This window comes from Argopecten irradians, chromosome 6, assembly GCF_041381155.1.
Source record: "Argopecten irradians isolate NY chromosome 6, Ai_NY, whole genome shotgun sequence".
In the NCBI taxonomy this organism is placed as follows: domain Eukaryota; kingdom Metazoa; phylum Mollusca; class Bivalvia; order Pectinida; family Pectinidae; genus Argopecten; species Argopecten irradians.
This window is the reverse complement of record NC_091139.1, coordinates 13,936,089-13,950,633: the sequence shown is the minus strand read 5'-3', so window position 1 is coordinate 13,950,633 and position 14,545 is coordinate 13,936,089. Positions and strand designations below refer to the sequence as shown.

Below are 14,545 nucleotides of genomic sequence, written 5' to 3'. Positions count from 1 at the left end.
TTGCATTTAGCATTGACTTATTTGAATTCGTTACCAGGCATAACCTCACCAGGGATTGGCTTATTATCGGACTTAGGCTTATTATCAAACACAAACTTATTGTCAGATATGGACCATATGTATTGGTCATGCATAGTCCTGTTATATATTGGTATATAACAACCACTTCAGGTTTATTACCATACATGACCTTATTGCTAAATTCTGGGTTATTGTTTGTCATAACTGTATGGCTACATAAATGTGGACATTACTATCAGAAATCAAATATTGTTGTCTTATATTGGCTTATAAATTGGAACATATATGCAAATTCTCATGTATTGACTTAATACCAGACATGTTGTAATTGCTAAAATGTTTGCTATACACAATATATGGCAGTTAGCTGTATAAAAACGCCAGATATTTAATATCGTTATAAATACTGGCTTCTTTGTTTTACATTTTCCCATGCACGGACATCCTAGTATCGTCGGAGACCCACAGTTGATTGCACATTTAGTGTAATCACCTTTGGGTCCTTGACGATGACATCAAGATATAGACCATTCCCAACTACTTACTTAAGAATCAGATCAGTGTACCATCTAAAAAATACTTATATATTTTATAGTCATTTTCCTATTTTTCCTTTAATGAAATACGTTTTGAATTATAAATTGTTAGTATAAAATCTCTGTATTTATCTACGTTTATATATATATACCGGTAGTCTTTCTCCTAATTTTCGCTTCATGCAATATCTCCTGTATAAGCTGTTAGTTTAAAACCTCGGTATTTAGCTATTTGTAAAACTGAATTAACAGCTGTAATAGTGTAATTCTATGTCTTCTGTCTAAGAGAATGGTAAAAGCATGAAATACAATGTCACTTTTGACAGGTAATTACTGCTTGATTCCTACAAATACATCAGATGTGCCGAAAGAACACAACTCTTATTAATTTAACTACATATAGATCATGTCTCAAGTACGATAAGCTCAAATGCTCTCATATATTTTTTCTACTTAATCATCCACAGGATTCATAAAAATTCTAAATTCATTTCCTAAATCTCAAATCATTCATTCTCTATATTTGTAAACAGAAGTAAAATAAGGAACTCTTTCTCCATTGTTTAAAGTTACGTTGTTAAAATGGTTGTCAAGGGCAATATACTGTAAACGTTCTTATTTTAGTGAGCACAGTCAAATTTTAGGGCAAATGGGCAAAACTGTAAATTATGATGTATTAGTCCGGATATAAATCAGCGCAATTCATTGGTTCAATACCAGTAATATTATTTTCCAAAATTTAGCACTGTACATGAATCTTGCGCTTTAAGATAACATGAAAAGTGCTAGAAAAAACTACCGCTAGAATAAGTATGTTTATAGTAAGTTGTGCCTGTCTGTTACTTAAGGTTGTTACCATTAATACATAGGTCATATTGTAGATACTATTATCCAACTTATTTTTGGTCGAGATTAAATTCGCGGGCAATAGAAATTCAACAAAATGTTTCAAATACGGTTACTGTTGCTCTAGAAGCATAGCAGTCCAAACAGCAAATTTTAATCTTTTTAAAAAATATTTAATATCAATACAATTACGAAATTCAATCGCAGTTAAAATAAGTCTGTTTATAGTATATTTGTCACATTGTAGATGTGAGGATAGGAATGTACCTGTTAACTGAGTGGATTTTCTCACTGTTGTCTCACTGAGCTGATGTGACCATTACATTTACTTATACTATGACAAACCCAAAGGGTCCATGTATGACCTCAACACAGCAAATAAGAGAGAAAAAAATTTGATAGATATTAAATAATAATGGGCTTATTTCCAATCATAGACTTGTTACCTGGCATGAACTTCTACTACAGGTAATGATGTGTTACATTACTGTAATGGAGAATTTTGGTATTTAGATGTTGTACATTCTGTCTTTAGTCCAGTGTACATGTCAGTAGACTTAACTGGTGATACCCGGGATTAGGGTTGTCATGACGATGTAAATTCAGGTTACTCGCGTGTGTATGTGGAGAAGTAAGTATGTGAAGAGCGAGTGATTGAAGAATTGTAAGTCACGTCACAACTGGTAGAGCGTGATAAATAATACGAATGAAGGTGCTTTTTAAATAAATGAAAACAAATACAAAAATGGATATCATAAGTTTGTGTTATGTTGTTTTTTGAAAACACTTGTACATTCTTCAATGCTGATCCCTTGGTGCCTTTCCTCAGATGAAACGTGCTGAATATCGTGTGGTACAGATTTCTTGAAACAAAAAATACCAACCTAAGTCAAAACTTAGTTTTATTCACAATGTAATAAAATGAAGTATAACAAATTCAAAGCCCTGTTTTTACTTAACTTTGTTTCAAGAAAGTGAGGCTAGATCCTATAAGGCCTGGGTCATGTGGTAATTATGTATAAGTCATAACTTGTGGTTCCTTGAATTATTATGGGAAGAAGTTGGAGCTTGAAAGACATACATGTATGTCCTGTAAGACCTTTAAGATGGGTCAAGGTTATTATTCAATAATGGGTACCAGTAAGTGTTCTGGTTGAGATGTCTCAATATATTACCACAAGCCCTCCACTTCTGGGTTCCGAGTTCAAATCCCATATGGGGCATTTGCCAGGTTACTTGTACCTTGTATTGAATGAATCATTCTATAAAGACATTTAGCCTGTCTGTGGCATTGAAAATTTACCAGAAGTGTGATTAACATTTACAACTTTATACCACCAGTCCCTAATTATAATATCACATGGGTCTGTCAAGTGGACAGGGATATCGCAACCGTAGTGAAAGATTTTGGCTGATCAACCCACACCTGATAGACCAATGTTTGATTCTTTTCTCCCATACTTTGACAAAACATGAAAATGCAGTTTTTAGAAACATTTCCAAAGCTCCACAATCAAAGGAACGTCGCAGTGCATCGAAATTAATGATGTCGCCGGCAATAGGCACCCCGCATGTATTGATGTAACAGGAGAGGAGAAAATGTAGCGGCCAGACCGGATTCGAACCCGGGACCCTCAGAATACTAGCCGAGTGCTCTACCGACTGAGCTACCTGGTCACCGATGATCGACCCAGTCCAATCCCGCTACACTCCTCCCTCCTTTCTCGAAGTCTTCGCCCTCGAAGACACACGAGACCCTTCCAAACACCACCACCGTGGGTTATTTAGTTGGGCGCCAATTCTGTAACAGGAGAGGAGAAAAATGTAGCGACCAGACCGGGATTCGAACCCGGACCCTCCGAATACTAGCCGAGTGCTCTACGTACCGACTGAGCTACCTGGTCACCGATGATCGACCCAGTCCAATCCCGCTACATTGATGACGTCACGTCATGGTCTAGCTTGTGTGAGCTGTCTTTTCCCTACCCTAGCGAAAGACAGAGTTATCTTTTCCCTAGTAACCGTGGGATAACCCTGTCAAGTATGGGATAAATATCCGTCCTAGATATCCAATGGGTAACTGACCAATCTCAGGCTTACAGAAACTTAACATACAGCGCTCCAGGCGTGGATAACTATCAACAGTAATAGTAACCCCTGGACTATTGAAGATCATGTATCAAAACCATCTGCTGCAACAAGTTATTATCCTTATGACTTTATATGTGAAATCAACCTTCTGTGTGAGTTGCCATAAAAAACTTGAATCTTGGTAAAAAGATTTGAACACTTTCTATCTTGTCCACTAAAAGAGTCCTGATATTGTATCTGTAGTTGGCTTGGATAAAGTATTTTCAAACTTTAAAAAAAAAAAAAAAAAATCTTGAATGCAGTCAACTTTCACTCTTCACAGGGGTCAAATTAGCCATAACCAAGTGGCTTTTTCGCCTTTTGTGTGTTGTGATAATGGTACTACTGTATCCACAAATGAATTACCCTGACATTCTAAGTCAAAAGGGTAAATTATGATTTACGCCTTTACGAATTTTACTTATTGTCCAAGAGTACATGAGATCAGGTATTGTGCCTGTTGCATGCAGCAGGTGCTGCTTCGGGCATTTTGAGTCCTTTCAAATTGTATACAGTCATGGTGATCCAGAAAGCCAATATCTACATCGAGTGGACAGATTAAGAATCTACAATGACCCTAGTACACAATAATCTAAGCCGATTCCACCCACAGGCTCTTGCAGATTATGATATAAAGTTGCTGTAGTTAAAAATATGTTCAAAACTGATGAGTTGGAAAAGAATGTATAAATGAAATACGTAGTCTATTTGGTTCGCTTGCAACGGTTGTTGATTAATGTAATTGATAAGTAAATACTAAAAAATCAAGTTGTTAAATAGTACAAATTTGGAATTTTGCTGCTTTTGAATTATTTCTTAGGAGGCAATAACACGTGCTCATAACGAAAATGTCAAATATTTGGCGCGAACCATGAGAAGCGTGACGGGATTATCGCCCCTTCGTAATGATGGGTAGGGCACTGCGATCAGTGTGAGATTTACTTCCTGAAACTGACAGGAGAGAGTCTCTCGGCCGAACCGGAGTAACTATGTCCCAGACTTACACAAGGCGGAAAGTGAAGACTTATTGAACTGGAAACAGGTAAGAGTTAGCCTACTTAAAACAATACAAAGTTATTGTCGTGCTTTGTGTGTTTGCTGATATGTTTTGTTTCCGTGAAACGACGCGAAGAATTTTTTCCAAAGTGGGTTCGTCCACTACTTCCTTGTTGGTGACCGCCGATGTTTGCTGTTCAATGGAAGGCCCAATGACGCTAATTAATCATACCGACACTGTTAATTATATAACTACACTTAAACAAATATATGGATATATTGTCTGTTAGCTGGTTACTTTAATCAAGCGGGTTTAACCGGGTAGCATAATCCGTAACGTGTGTATCATCTGACCAGTGGCCATTACTAAAGTAACACGAGTTTAGAAATGTTCCTAACTTAGGCCTCGATGACTGATTTCATGAGAGTTTATGTTTTTGATTTTTCGATGTAAAATACTGAAATATGTGTGTTGTAAACAATGGTGTGTAATAGCTAGTAACGTTAGGCCAAGTCAGTGACAAACCACGAAATCATTGCTGACAATGTTTATTTCTGCTCTAGAAGTATATCATATTGTACTTTTTCTTTAAATGTGGTGAACTTACAAGTTTTTGTTAAATGTATTCACGGAATGAAGGATATTAATATGGCTTACCATCATTCAATATTATTTTAATGAATCTCCCTAAATCCGAGTGCATTTATATGTGTGTACATGCCTCACATGTGTTCATGCGACACAAATACAACTCGCATGTGCACAACAATAGTTCTATGTTAATATTGTTGTGCGACTTCATTATAAATTCTGTATTTTTGTCTATATGTAAATTTTAGGGACTTACATATTGGATCACAACCCCAGACTACTTACAATAACCTTCCTGGTATTACTGCTCAGTCGGTATTCCATAACAGTTAGCTATATATTACTAAGGCTCGTTATAACATACCTTTTCCTGTTTTTATGGAAATAGATAATGTAGGATGATAGATATACAGATTTGTTTTTAGATAAAAATGTTTTAAACTATTGTTATCTTTATGTAGAAGAGTAAATGTATTGTCAGGATAGCACGGTGGCCATAGACAACTGCTCACCTCACATGTATTAATTTAATGTTTAGAATAAAAGTTTAATGTCATTATCACTCATGTTTACAAGTCTTGTTTAATTAATGAACTAGTATACATCAAAATTTGATTTTTTTTCTTTTAAATATACATATTTAGCATAACGTAAGAACCTTACTTGAATATTTTACTGATTATTGATAATGAATATTGTAGTCCATTAATTTATTTTATTGGATTGGCGGTACTAGCCAATACAGGATTCTGCTGTTTAATTATGAATCTTAAATAACACCTATTTATTGTTTATCAATGTTAATGGTTAATACTCATGCCATCAGAATTTAAGCATTATAAATTATGTTCTTTATTCACTGTTACCATGGTATAGTACAGCTTTGTTATATACTGTCAACATTGTACAGTAAAACCTTGTTATACCTTCACCATTGTACAGTAAAACCTTGTGATACTGTCACCATTGTACAGTAAAACCTTGTTATACTGCACTTGTACAGTAAAACCATGTTATACTGTACCATTGTACAGTAAAACCTTGTTATACTGTCACCATTGTACAGTAAAACCTTGTTATACTACCATGTAAAACCTTGTTACACTGTCAAAAACCTTGTTATACTGTCACCATTGTACAGTTAAAACCTTGTTATACTGTCACCATTGTACAGTAAAACCTTGTTATACTGTCACCATTGTACAGTAAAACCTTGTTATACTGACACCATTGTACAGTAAAACCTTGTTATACTGTCACCATTGTACAGTAAAACCTTGTTATACTGTCACCATTGTACAGTAAAACCTTGTTATACTGTCACCATTGTACAGTAAACCCTTGTTATACTGACACCATTGTACAGTAAAACAATGTTATACTGTCACCATTGTACAGTAAAACAATGTTATACTGTCACCATTGTACAGTAAAACCTTGTTATACTGTCACCATTGTACAGTAAAACCTTGTTATACTGACACCATTGTACAGTAAAACAATGTTATACTGACACCATTGTACAGTAAAACAATGTTATACTGTCATCAATGTACAGTAAAACAATGTTATACTGTCATCAATGTACAGTAAAACAATGTTATACTGTCATCAATGTACAGTAAAACCTTGTTATACTGACACCATTGTACAGTAAAACAATGTTATACTGACACCATTGTACAGTAAAACAATGTTATACTGTCATCAATGTACAGTAAAACAATGTTATACTGTCATCAATGTACAGTAAAACAATGTTATACTGTCATCAATGTACAGTAAAACAATGTTATACTGACACCATTGTACAGTAAAACAATGTTATACTGACACCATTGTACAGTAAAACAATGTTATACTGTCACCATTGTACAGTAAAACAATGTTATACTGTCATCAATGTACAGTAAACCCTTGTTATACTGACACCATTGTACAGTAAAACAATGTTATACTAACACCATTGTACAGTAAAACAATGTTATACTGACACCATTTACAGTAAAACCTGTTATACTGTCACCATTCATGATCATTGTACAGTAAAACCTTGTTATACTGTCACCATTGTACAGTAAAACCTTGTTATACTGTCACCATTGTACAGTAAAACCTTGTTATACTGTCACAATGTACAGTAAAACCTTGTTATACTGTCACCATTCAGTACAGTAAAAACCTTGTTATACTGTCAACCATTATACAGTAAAACCTTGTTATACTGTCACTGTTTTACAGTAAAACCTTGTTATACTGACACATTGTACACCATTGTACAGTAAAACCTTGTTATACTGTCACCATTGTACAGTAAAACCTTGTTATACTGTCACCATTGTACAGTAAAACCTTGTTATACTGTCACCATTGTACAGTAAAACCTTGTTATACTGTCACCATTGTACAGTAAAACCTTGTTATACTGTCACCATTGTACAGTAAAACCTTGTTATACTGTCACCATTGTACAGTAAACCGTTACCACATTACAGTAACTTGTATACTGTCACCATTGTACAGTAAAACCTTGTTATACTGTCACCATTGTACAGTAAAACCTTGTTATACTGTCACCATTGTACAGTAAAACCTTGTTATACTGTCACCATTGTACAGTAAAACCTTGTTATACTGTCACCATTGTACAGTAAAACCTTGTTATACTGTCACCATTGTACAGTAAAACCTTGTTATACTGTCACCATTGTACAGTAAAACCTTGTTATACTGTCACCATTGTACCAGTAAAACCTTGTTATACTGTCACCATTGTACAGTAAAACCTTGTTATACTGTCACCATTGTACAGTAAAACCTTGTTATACTGTCACCATTGTACAGTAAAACCTTGTTATACTGTCACCATTGTACAGTAAAACCTTGTTATACTGTCACCATTGTACAGTAAAACCTTGTTATACTGTCACCATTGTACAGTAAAACCTTGTTATACTGTCACCATTGTACAGTAAAACCTTGTTATACTGTCACCATTGTACAGTAAAACCTTGTTATACTGTCACCATTGTACAGTAAAACCTTGTATACTGTCACCATTGTACAGTAAAACCTTGTTATACTGTCACCATTGTACAGTAAAACCTTGTTATACTGTCACCATTGTACAGTAAAACCTTGTTATACTGTCACCATTGTACAGTAAAACCTTGTTATACTGTCACCATTGTACAGTAAAACCTTGTTATACTGTCACCATTGTACAGTAAAACCTTGTTATACTGTCACCATTGTACAGTAAAACCTTGTTATACTGTCACCATTGTACAGTAAAACCTTGTTATACTGTCACCATTGTACAGTAAAACCTTGTATACTGTCACCATTGTACAGTAAAACCTTGTATACTGTCACCATTGTACAGTAAAACCTTGTTATACTGTCACCATTGTACAGTAAAACCTTGTTATACTGTCACCATTGTACAGTAAAACCTTGTTATATACTGACACCATTGTACAGTAAAACCTTGTTATACTGACACCATTGTACAGTAAAACCTTGTTATACTGTCACCATTGTACAGTAAAACCTTGTTATATACTGTCACCATTGTACAGTAAAACCTTGTTATACTGTCACCATTGTACAGTAAAACCTTGGTATACTGTCACCATTGTACAGTAAAACCTTGTTATACTGTCACCATTGTACAGTAAAACCTTGTTATACTGTCACCATTGTACAGTAAAACCTTGTTATACTGTCACCATTGTACAGTAAAACCTTGTTATACTGTCACCATTGTACAGTAAAACCTTGTTATACTGTCACCATTGTACAGTAAAACCTTGGTATACTGTCACCATTGTACAGTAAAACCTTGTTATACTGTCATCATTGTACAGTAAAACCTTGTTATACTGTCACCATTGTACAGTAAAACCTTGTTATACTGTCACCATTGTACAGTAAAACCTTGTTATACTGTCACCATTGTACAGTAAAACCTTGTTATACTGTCACCATTGTACAGTAAAACCTTGTTATACTGTCACCATTGTACAGTAAAACCTTGTTATACTGTCACCATTGTACAGTAAAACCTTGTTATACTGTCACCATTGTACAGTAAAACCTTGTTATACTGTCACCATTGTACAGTAAAACCTTGTTATACTGTCACCATTGTACAGTAAAACCTTGTTATACTGTCACCATTGTACAGTAAAACCTTGTTATACTGTCACCATTGTACAGTAAAACCTTGTTATACTGTCACCATTGTACAGTAAAACCTTGTTATACTGTCACCATTGTACAGTAAAACCTTGTTATACTGTCACCATTGTACAGTAAAACCTTGTTATACTGTCACCATTGTACAGTAAAACCTTGTTATTCTGTCACCATTGTACAGTAAAACCTTGTTATACTGTCACCATTGTACAGTAAAACCTTGTTATACTGTCACCATTGTACAGTAAAACCTTGTTATACTGTCACCATTGTACAGTAAAACCTTGTTATACTGTCACCATTGTACAGTAAAACCTTGTTATACTGTCACCATTGTACAGTAAAACCTTGTTATACTGTCACCATTGTACAGTAAAACCTTGTTATACTGTCACCATTGTACAGTAAAACCTTGTTATTCTGTCACCATTGTACAGTAAAACCTTGTTATACTGTCACCATTGTACAGTAAAAACCTTGTTATACTGTCACCATTGTACAGTAAAACCTTCTTATACTGTCACCATTGTACAGTAAAACCTTGTTATACTGTCACCATTGTACAGTAAAACCTTGTTATTCTGTCATCCATTGTGCAGTAAAACCTTGTTATACTGTCACCATTGTACAGTAAAACCTTGGTATACTGTCACCATTGTTCAGTAAAACCTTGTTATACTGTCACCATTGTACAGTAAAACCTTGTTATACTGTCACCATTGTACAGTAAAACCTTGTTATACTGTCACCATTGTACAGTAAAACCTTGTTATACTGTCACCATTGTACAGTAAAACCTTGTTATACTGTCACCATTGTACAGTAAAACCTTGTTATACTGTCACCATTGTACAGTAAAACCTTGTTATACTGTCACCATTGTACAGTAAAACCTTGTTATACTGTCACCATTGTACAGTAAAAACCTTGTTATACTGTCACCATTGTACAGTAAAACCTTGGTATAGCTGTCACCATTGTACAGTAAAACCTTGGTATACTGTCACCATTGTACAGTAAAACCTTGTTATTCTGTCACCATTGTACAGTAAAACCTTGTTATACTGTCACCATTGTACAGTAAAACCTTCTTATACTGTCACCATTGTACAGTAAAACCTTGTTATATATACTGTCACCATTGTACAGTAAAACCTTGTTATACTGTCACCATTGTACAGTAAAACCTTGTTATACTGTCACCATTGTACAGTAAAACCTTGTTATACTGTCACCATTGTACAGTAAAACCTTGGTATACTGTCACCATTGTACAGTAAAACCTTGTTATTCTGTCATCGGTGTGCAGTAAAACCTTGTTATACTGTCACCATTGTACAGTAAAACCTTGTTATACTGTCACCATTGTACAGTAAAACCTTGTTATACTGTCACTATTGTACAGTAAAACCTTGTTATACTGTCACCATTGTACAGTTAAACTTTGGAGGTTTTTTTCTATGACCATGAACATTTATCAGTAATCACACAATGATAATATGTACATTTGTACAAAAAAATAGTATACATGTAATTAAGTACATATGTTTTCTATCATTATTACGGTAAGCTTGCCCATCTACAAGAGATACAAATTGAACAAATGTACACATCAAAAGGATACTGAGAACTTTTACAAGGAGCTGTAGATAAGTGAGTTATCAGACTTCACTGACCATAAATCCTCATCTTTACATGAGATTAGAATAAAGGCTGCTGTTAACTAAAGAACTACAAGTTACACCTTTATAGGGATATTCTGTACAGACGTTGATTCAGTGACCATACGCTTGTAAAATATTGTTATCTGCTTCATTGTTTAATGTTATCCCAACACATGTAGAGATTCTTAGGACACTGAGTTCTAATTGAATCTGCTATCAAATCTAATTATAATAAGTTGACGATGATGAGGACCTGGGAAGATCAACTTATATATTAAAGAAACTATTAAAGAAATTTTTCTCGAAGAAATTTTCTGAAAATACTTATTAATACACACAGAAAACTATAAATATAAGGGATACTCATTGTTTTTGTAAAGGTTATGAGGGAATGAGAATGGAACCTGTGTAAATTTGATGCAAACCTGGCTTTTCCGTGATTGCATAAGTTACGCATGATCCAGTCATATCATCTCTATCACAACTGAAACAAAAGAAAACATCATTCTTTAAACGTAGATTGTTTGTGCTAGTGATATTCTCCACTGTGTACTGATTCTATCTCTGTTGGAGTCCTGATCAAGGTTTACCCAGTCTGAGGGTATTGATTTTCGTGCATCTAGTGAGCATTATAGCGATGAGATCAGCAAACGTTATTTTAAAGTGACAATATTAACAGGTTTCTGTTTTTACTGAAAAAAGTAGAATTTAATCCAAATAATGGCTGATGTAGGATGTTCATCGTGATGCAGATTTATTGTACAGTGGGACTTATAAACTTTAATATCTCTGACAAATCTTAGGTTTTAGAACAGAATTGAAATGTTTAAAATGATTGGTATTGTAATTTTATTTGATATTCCATTTGTGACCCATGATACCCTATATACTGTTGTAGGTTATATTTCATATGTAGTTTATTTTTGCTACATGTGCGTTCTCATTAAAATCCATGAATTATATACACCAGAAATTCATTGTACCTAAGAAAAATACCTCAAAGAATGATATAAACTGGTGAACATTAAAATTTAACCTCCATGAATATGCACTATATAGGAAACCGTTAAATATTAACCCCCCAAATTTGAAGTGCTTTATGGTAACATGAAATGTTTGCTTGTAGAAGGTTTTGTAGTTTTTTCGGGATTGTTGTTCCATTATAGGTCAACCACAAATCTATGAAAGAAATAACCACGAACATTTATATTTTATAATAGTTAATAGTGATACGTTGTAGTATAATTTCTTTGTTATTTATTTTGTACAGTTGTACATATACTAGTGTTAAAGTCACAAGGCACAGAAAACAAGAACAAATCACTTATCTTTGTCTCATTAAGATTGTTTTGTTGTGATAAACAACAATCAAGAGATTTGCATTTTTTTTCAATGATGTTGGAGTCAGCCTATAGGCCCCTTGCGTGTTTGTCATTAAGCATGCTCAGCTAAAGCCACACAGCATTGTCATACATCCATTTCGTGTGCTCAGGGTCAAGTGGGGTCTTGAGATTACGTTGATATAACGGAGGCCACAGAGTGATCGGGGCGCCATCTACTAGACACAACATGATCTGCAATTATAATAAGATAGCCGAAATGTTGATGTTGAATATCTTCAATAATTTTGTTTTGTATTTTTTCATTGATGTAATTTTGAGTGATGTTGCACTGTAAACTTTAATTTCATATCCTGGTATCCATTAGCCTGGAGTTGAAGTCTTATGCTTTAGGCCTGAAGTTGAAGTCTTATGATTTAGGTATGGAGTTAAAGTCAAGTGATTTAGGCCTGGAGTTAAAGTCTAGTTATTCATAGGGATGGATTTTGAAGTCTAAAGATTTAGGCCTGAATTTGAAGTCTAGTGATTTAGGCCTTGAAGTCTAATGATTTATAGGGATGGATTTTGAAGTCTAGTGATTCAGGCCTGGAGTTAAGTTCAGACCTGGAGTTAAAATCAAATGATTCCAAAAGAAGTATAATATCATTCCTAATTTGTTGTATTTTTACATTGGAATCAATCATTGTTACTTCGTTCTATATACAGATATATAATACAACATTTTCTTTAATAAAATATTTTTTGCTTTAATAGGAAATATCATGATGTCATTAAGATAAAAAAAACACTGATAATTAAAGCAATAACCAGACAATGATGATTTCCCGGAACACACTTTGTAATATATGATTTCTGTGTAGTGTTGTACTGCCTACCAGTGTCCATCCTGTATTTGTTAGGGATACACTATATATATACTGTCAATGGGTTATAGTATAATAGGAAATGCTGGCCTGTCAAGGGGCACAAACACTTCAAACTCTACAAGGAAGAGGTTGTTTGTTATACATACTGAATCTTTTTATTAGTTACAAATATAGAGGATTCCGTTATAGTTATATAGTGAAGCCAAGTTACAAAAATGGAGGATGGTACAATCCAAAGGATGTCCTCGATGTTAAACACACAGGTAAAGTAATAATTAACTTACATAATATATATAATAATAATAATAACATATTATATACAAAAATATATTTCATTTTCATGTCACATATTTAAAATACATATAGAATATACATAAGAAATGTCCGGCCAATATTTGACCTATGAGACACACATACCTTAAAAATATTCTTATATTATACAGTGAATAAATAGGTTGTATCAAACATATCACATGTATTATAACCATATAGATACATTCAAATATTGTTTCACATTATGAACCATTATAAAATGAGAGTGTCTCTTTGTAAAGACTCCATGTAAAGTCAGTCAGGTAGACTTACTCCGTAAGGAATCTCTTCCTGGTTGTTGGCCATTAACATTGCCTGTCTGTACATGATCATGTTGTGCTATTTAATACATTAAGGATTCTAAAATTTGAGGTGCAAAACACGGACAATTTGATAAAAGGAATAATATTGTAAAGGATGTCATTTCAATCCTTAGTTGGATGTGGTTGATTGGAAGTGTTCCAGTACAAATCATGCAACTGTATGTTATAGATATATCATGGCAGATATTCTATTGGCCAAAGGAAGCATGTAGTTTAGCTTGAGTACTTTTGACACCCTGTTTGTTAATGCTGCCACATTACGCTTCCTCCGACAATACGATACGTATCGCTATACTTGTCTCACGATTCATTGCGTATCACAATTTGTAATAAAAAAATTCATCTGTCAAGAAGTGAATATTATTGACTTTTTCAATGTTGATTTAAAGTGAACAGTCGGGCAAGGATGGCTAAAGTCGGTAAAAATGGTGTGAATGTATCCAGTATAATTTCTTATGAAATGGAAAAATAAAATCTCTCGTCAAAATCTGTCTACGTACGAAGAAATTAATTTAAAGTATAGCAATCCTAAAACGTCCTCCCGGCTGACTATGTCCGTAGTTACATTTCCACGCAGCCTCGCTTTCAATGCTTTCAACTTTCTTTATTTCAATGGTCAGAACTGGGAAACGTAAGCAGAACTTGACCGTCGTATTAATATGCGAGAACTTTTGGAAGGCCAATTAATGCATTTAGACTGGTTTTCTTTGCCCGACTAT

At 34.2% G+C, this 14,545-nt stretch overlaps 1 protein-coding gene across 2 annotated transcripts in view; it reads left to right on the top strand.

The window, feature by feature from the left end:
• The first annotated feature begins 4,439 nt into the window (after positions 1-4,439).
• Positions 4,440-14,545, top strand: part of LOC138325063 (proto-oncogene tyrosine-protein kinase Yrk-like) — a 31,633-nt gene continuing 21,527 nt past the window's right edge. Inside the window, exon 1 of one of the 2 annotated variants that reach the window (XM_069270441.1) lies at positions 4,440-4,575. The gene's annotated coding sequence lies outside the window, so the exon portion shown is untranslated. Of the gene's footprint in view, positions 4,576-13,301; positions 13,455-14,545 lie in introns of those variants that run through there. The other variant, XM_069270442.1, reaches the window with a different exon arrangement.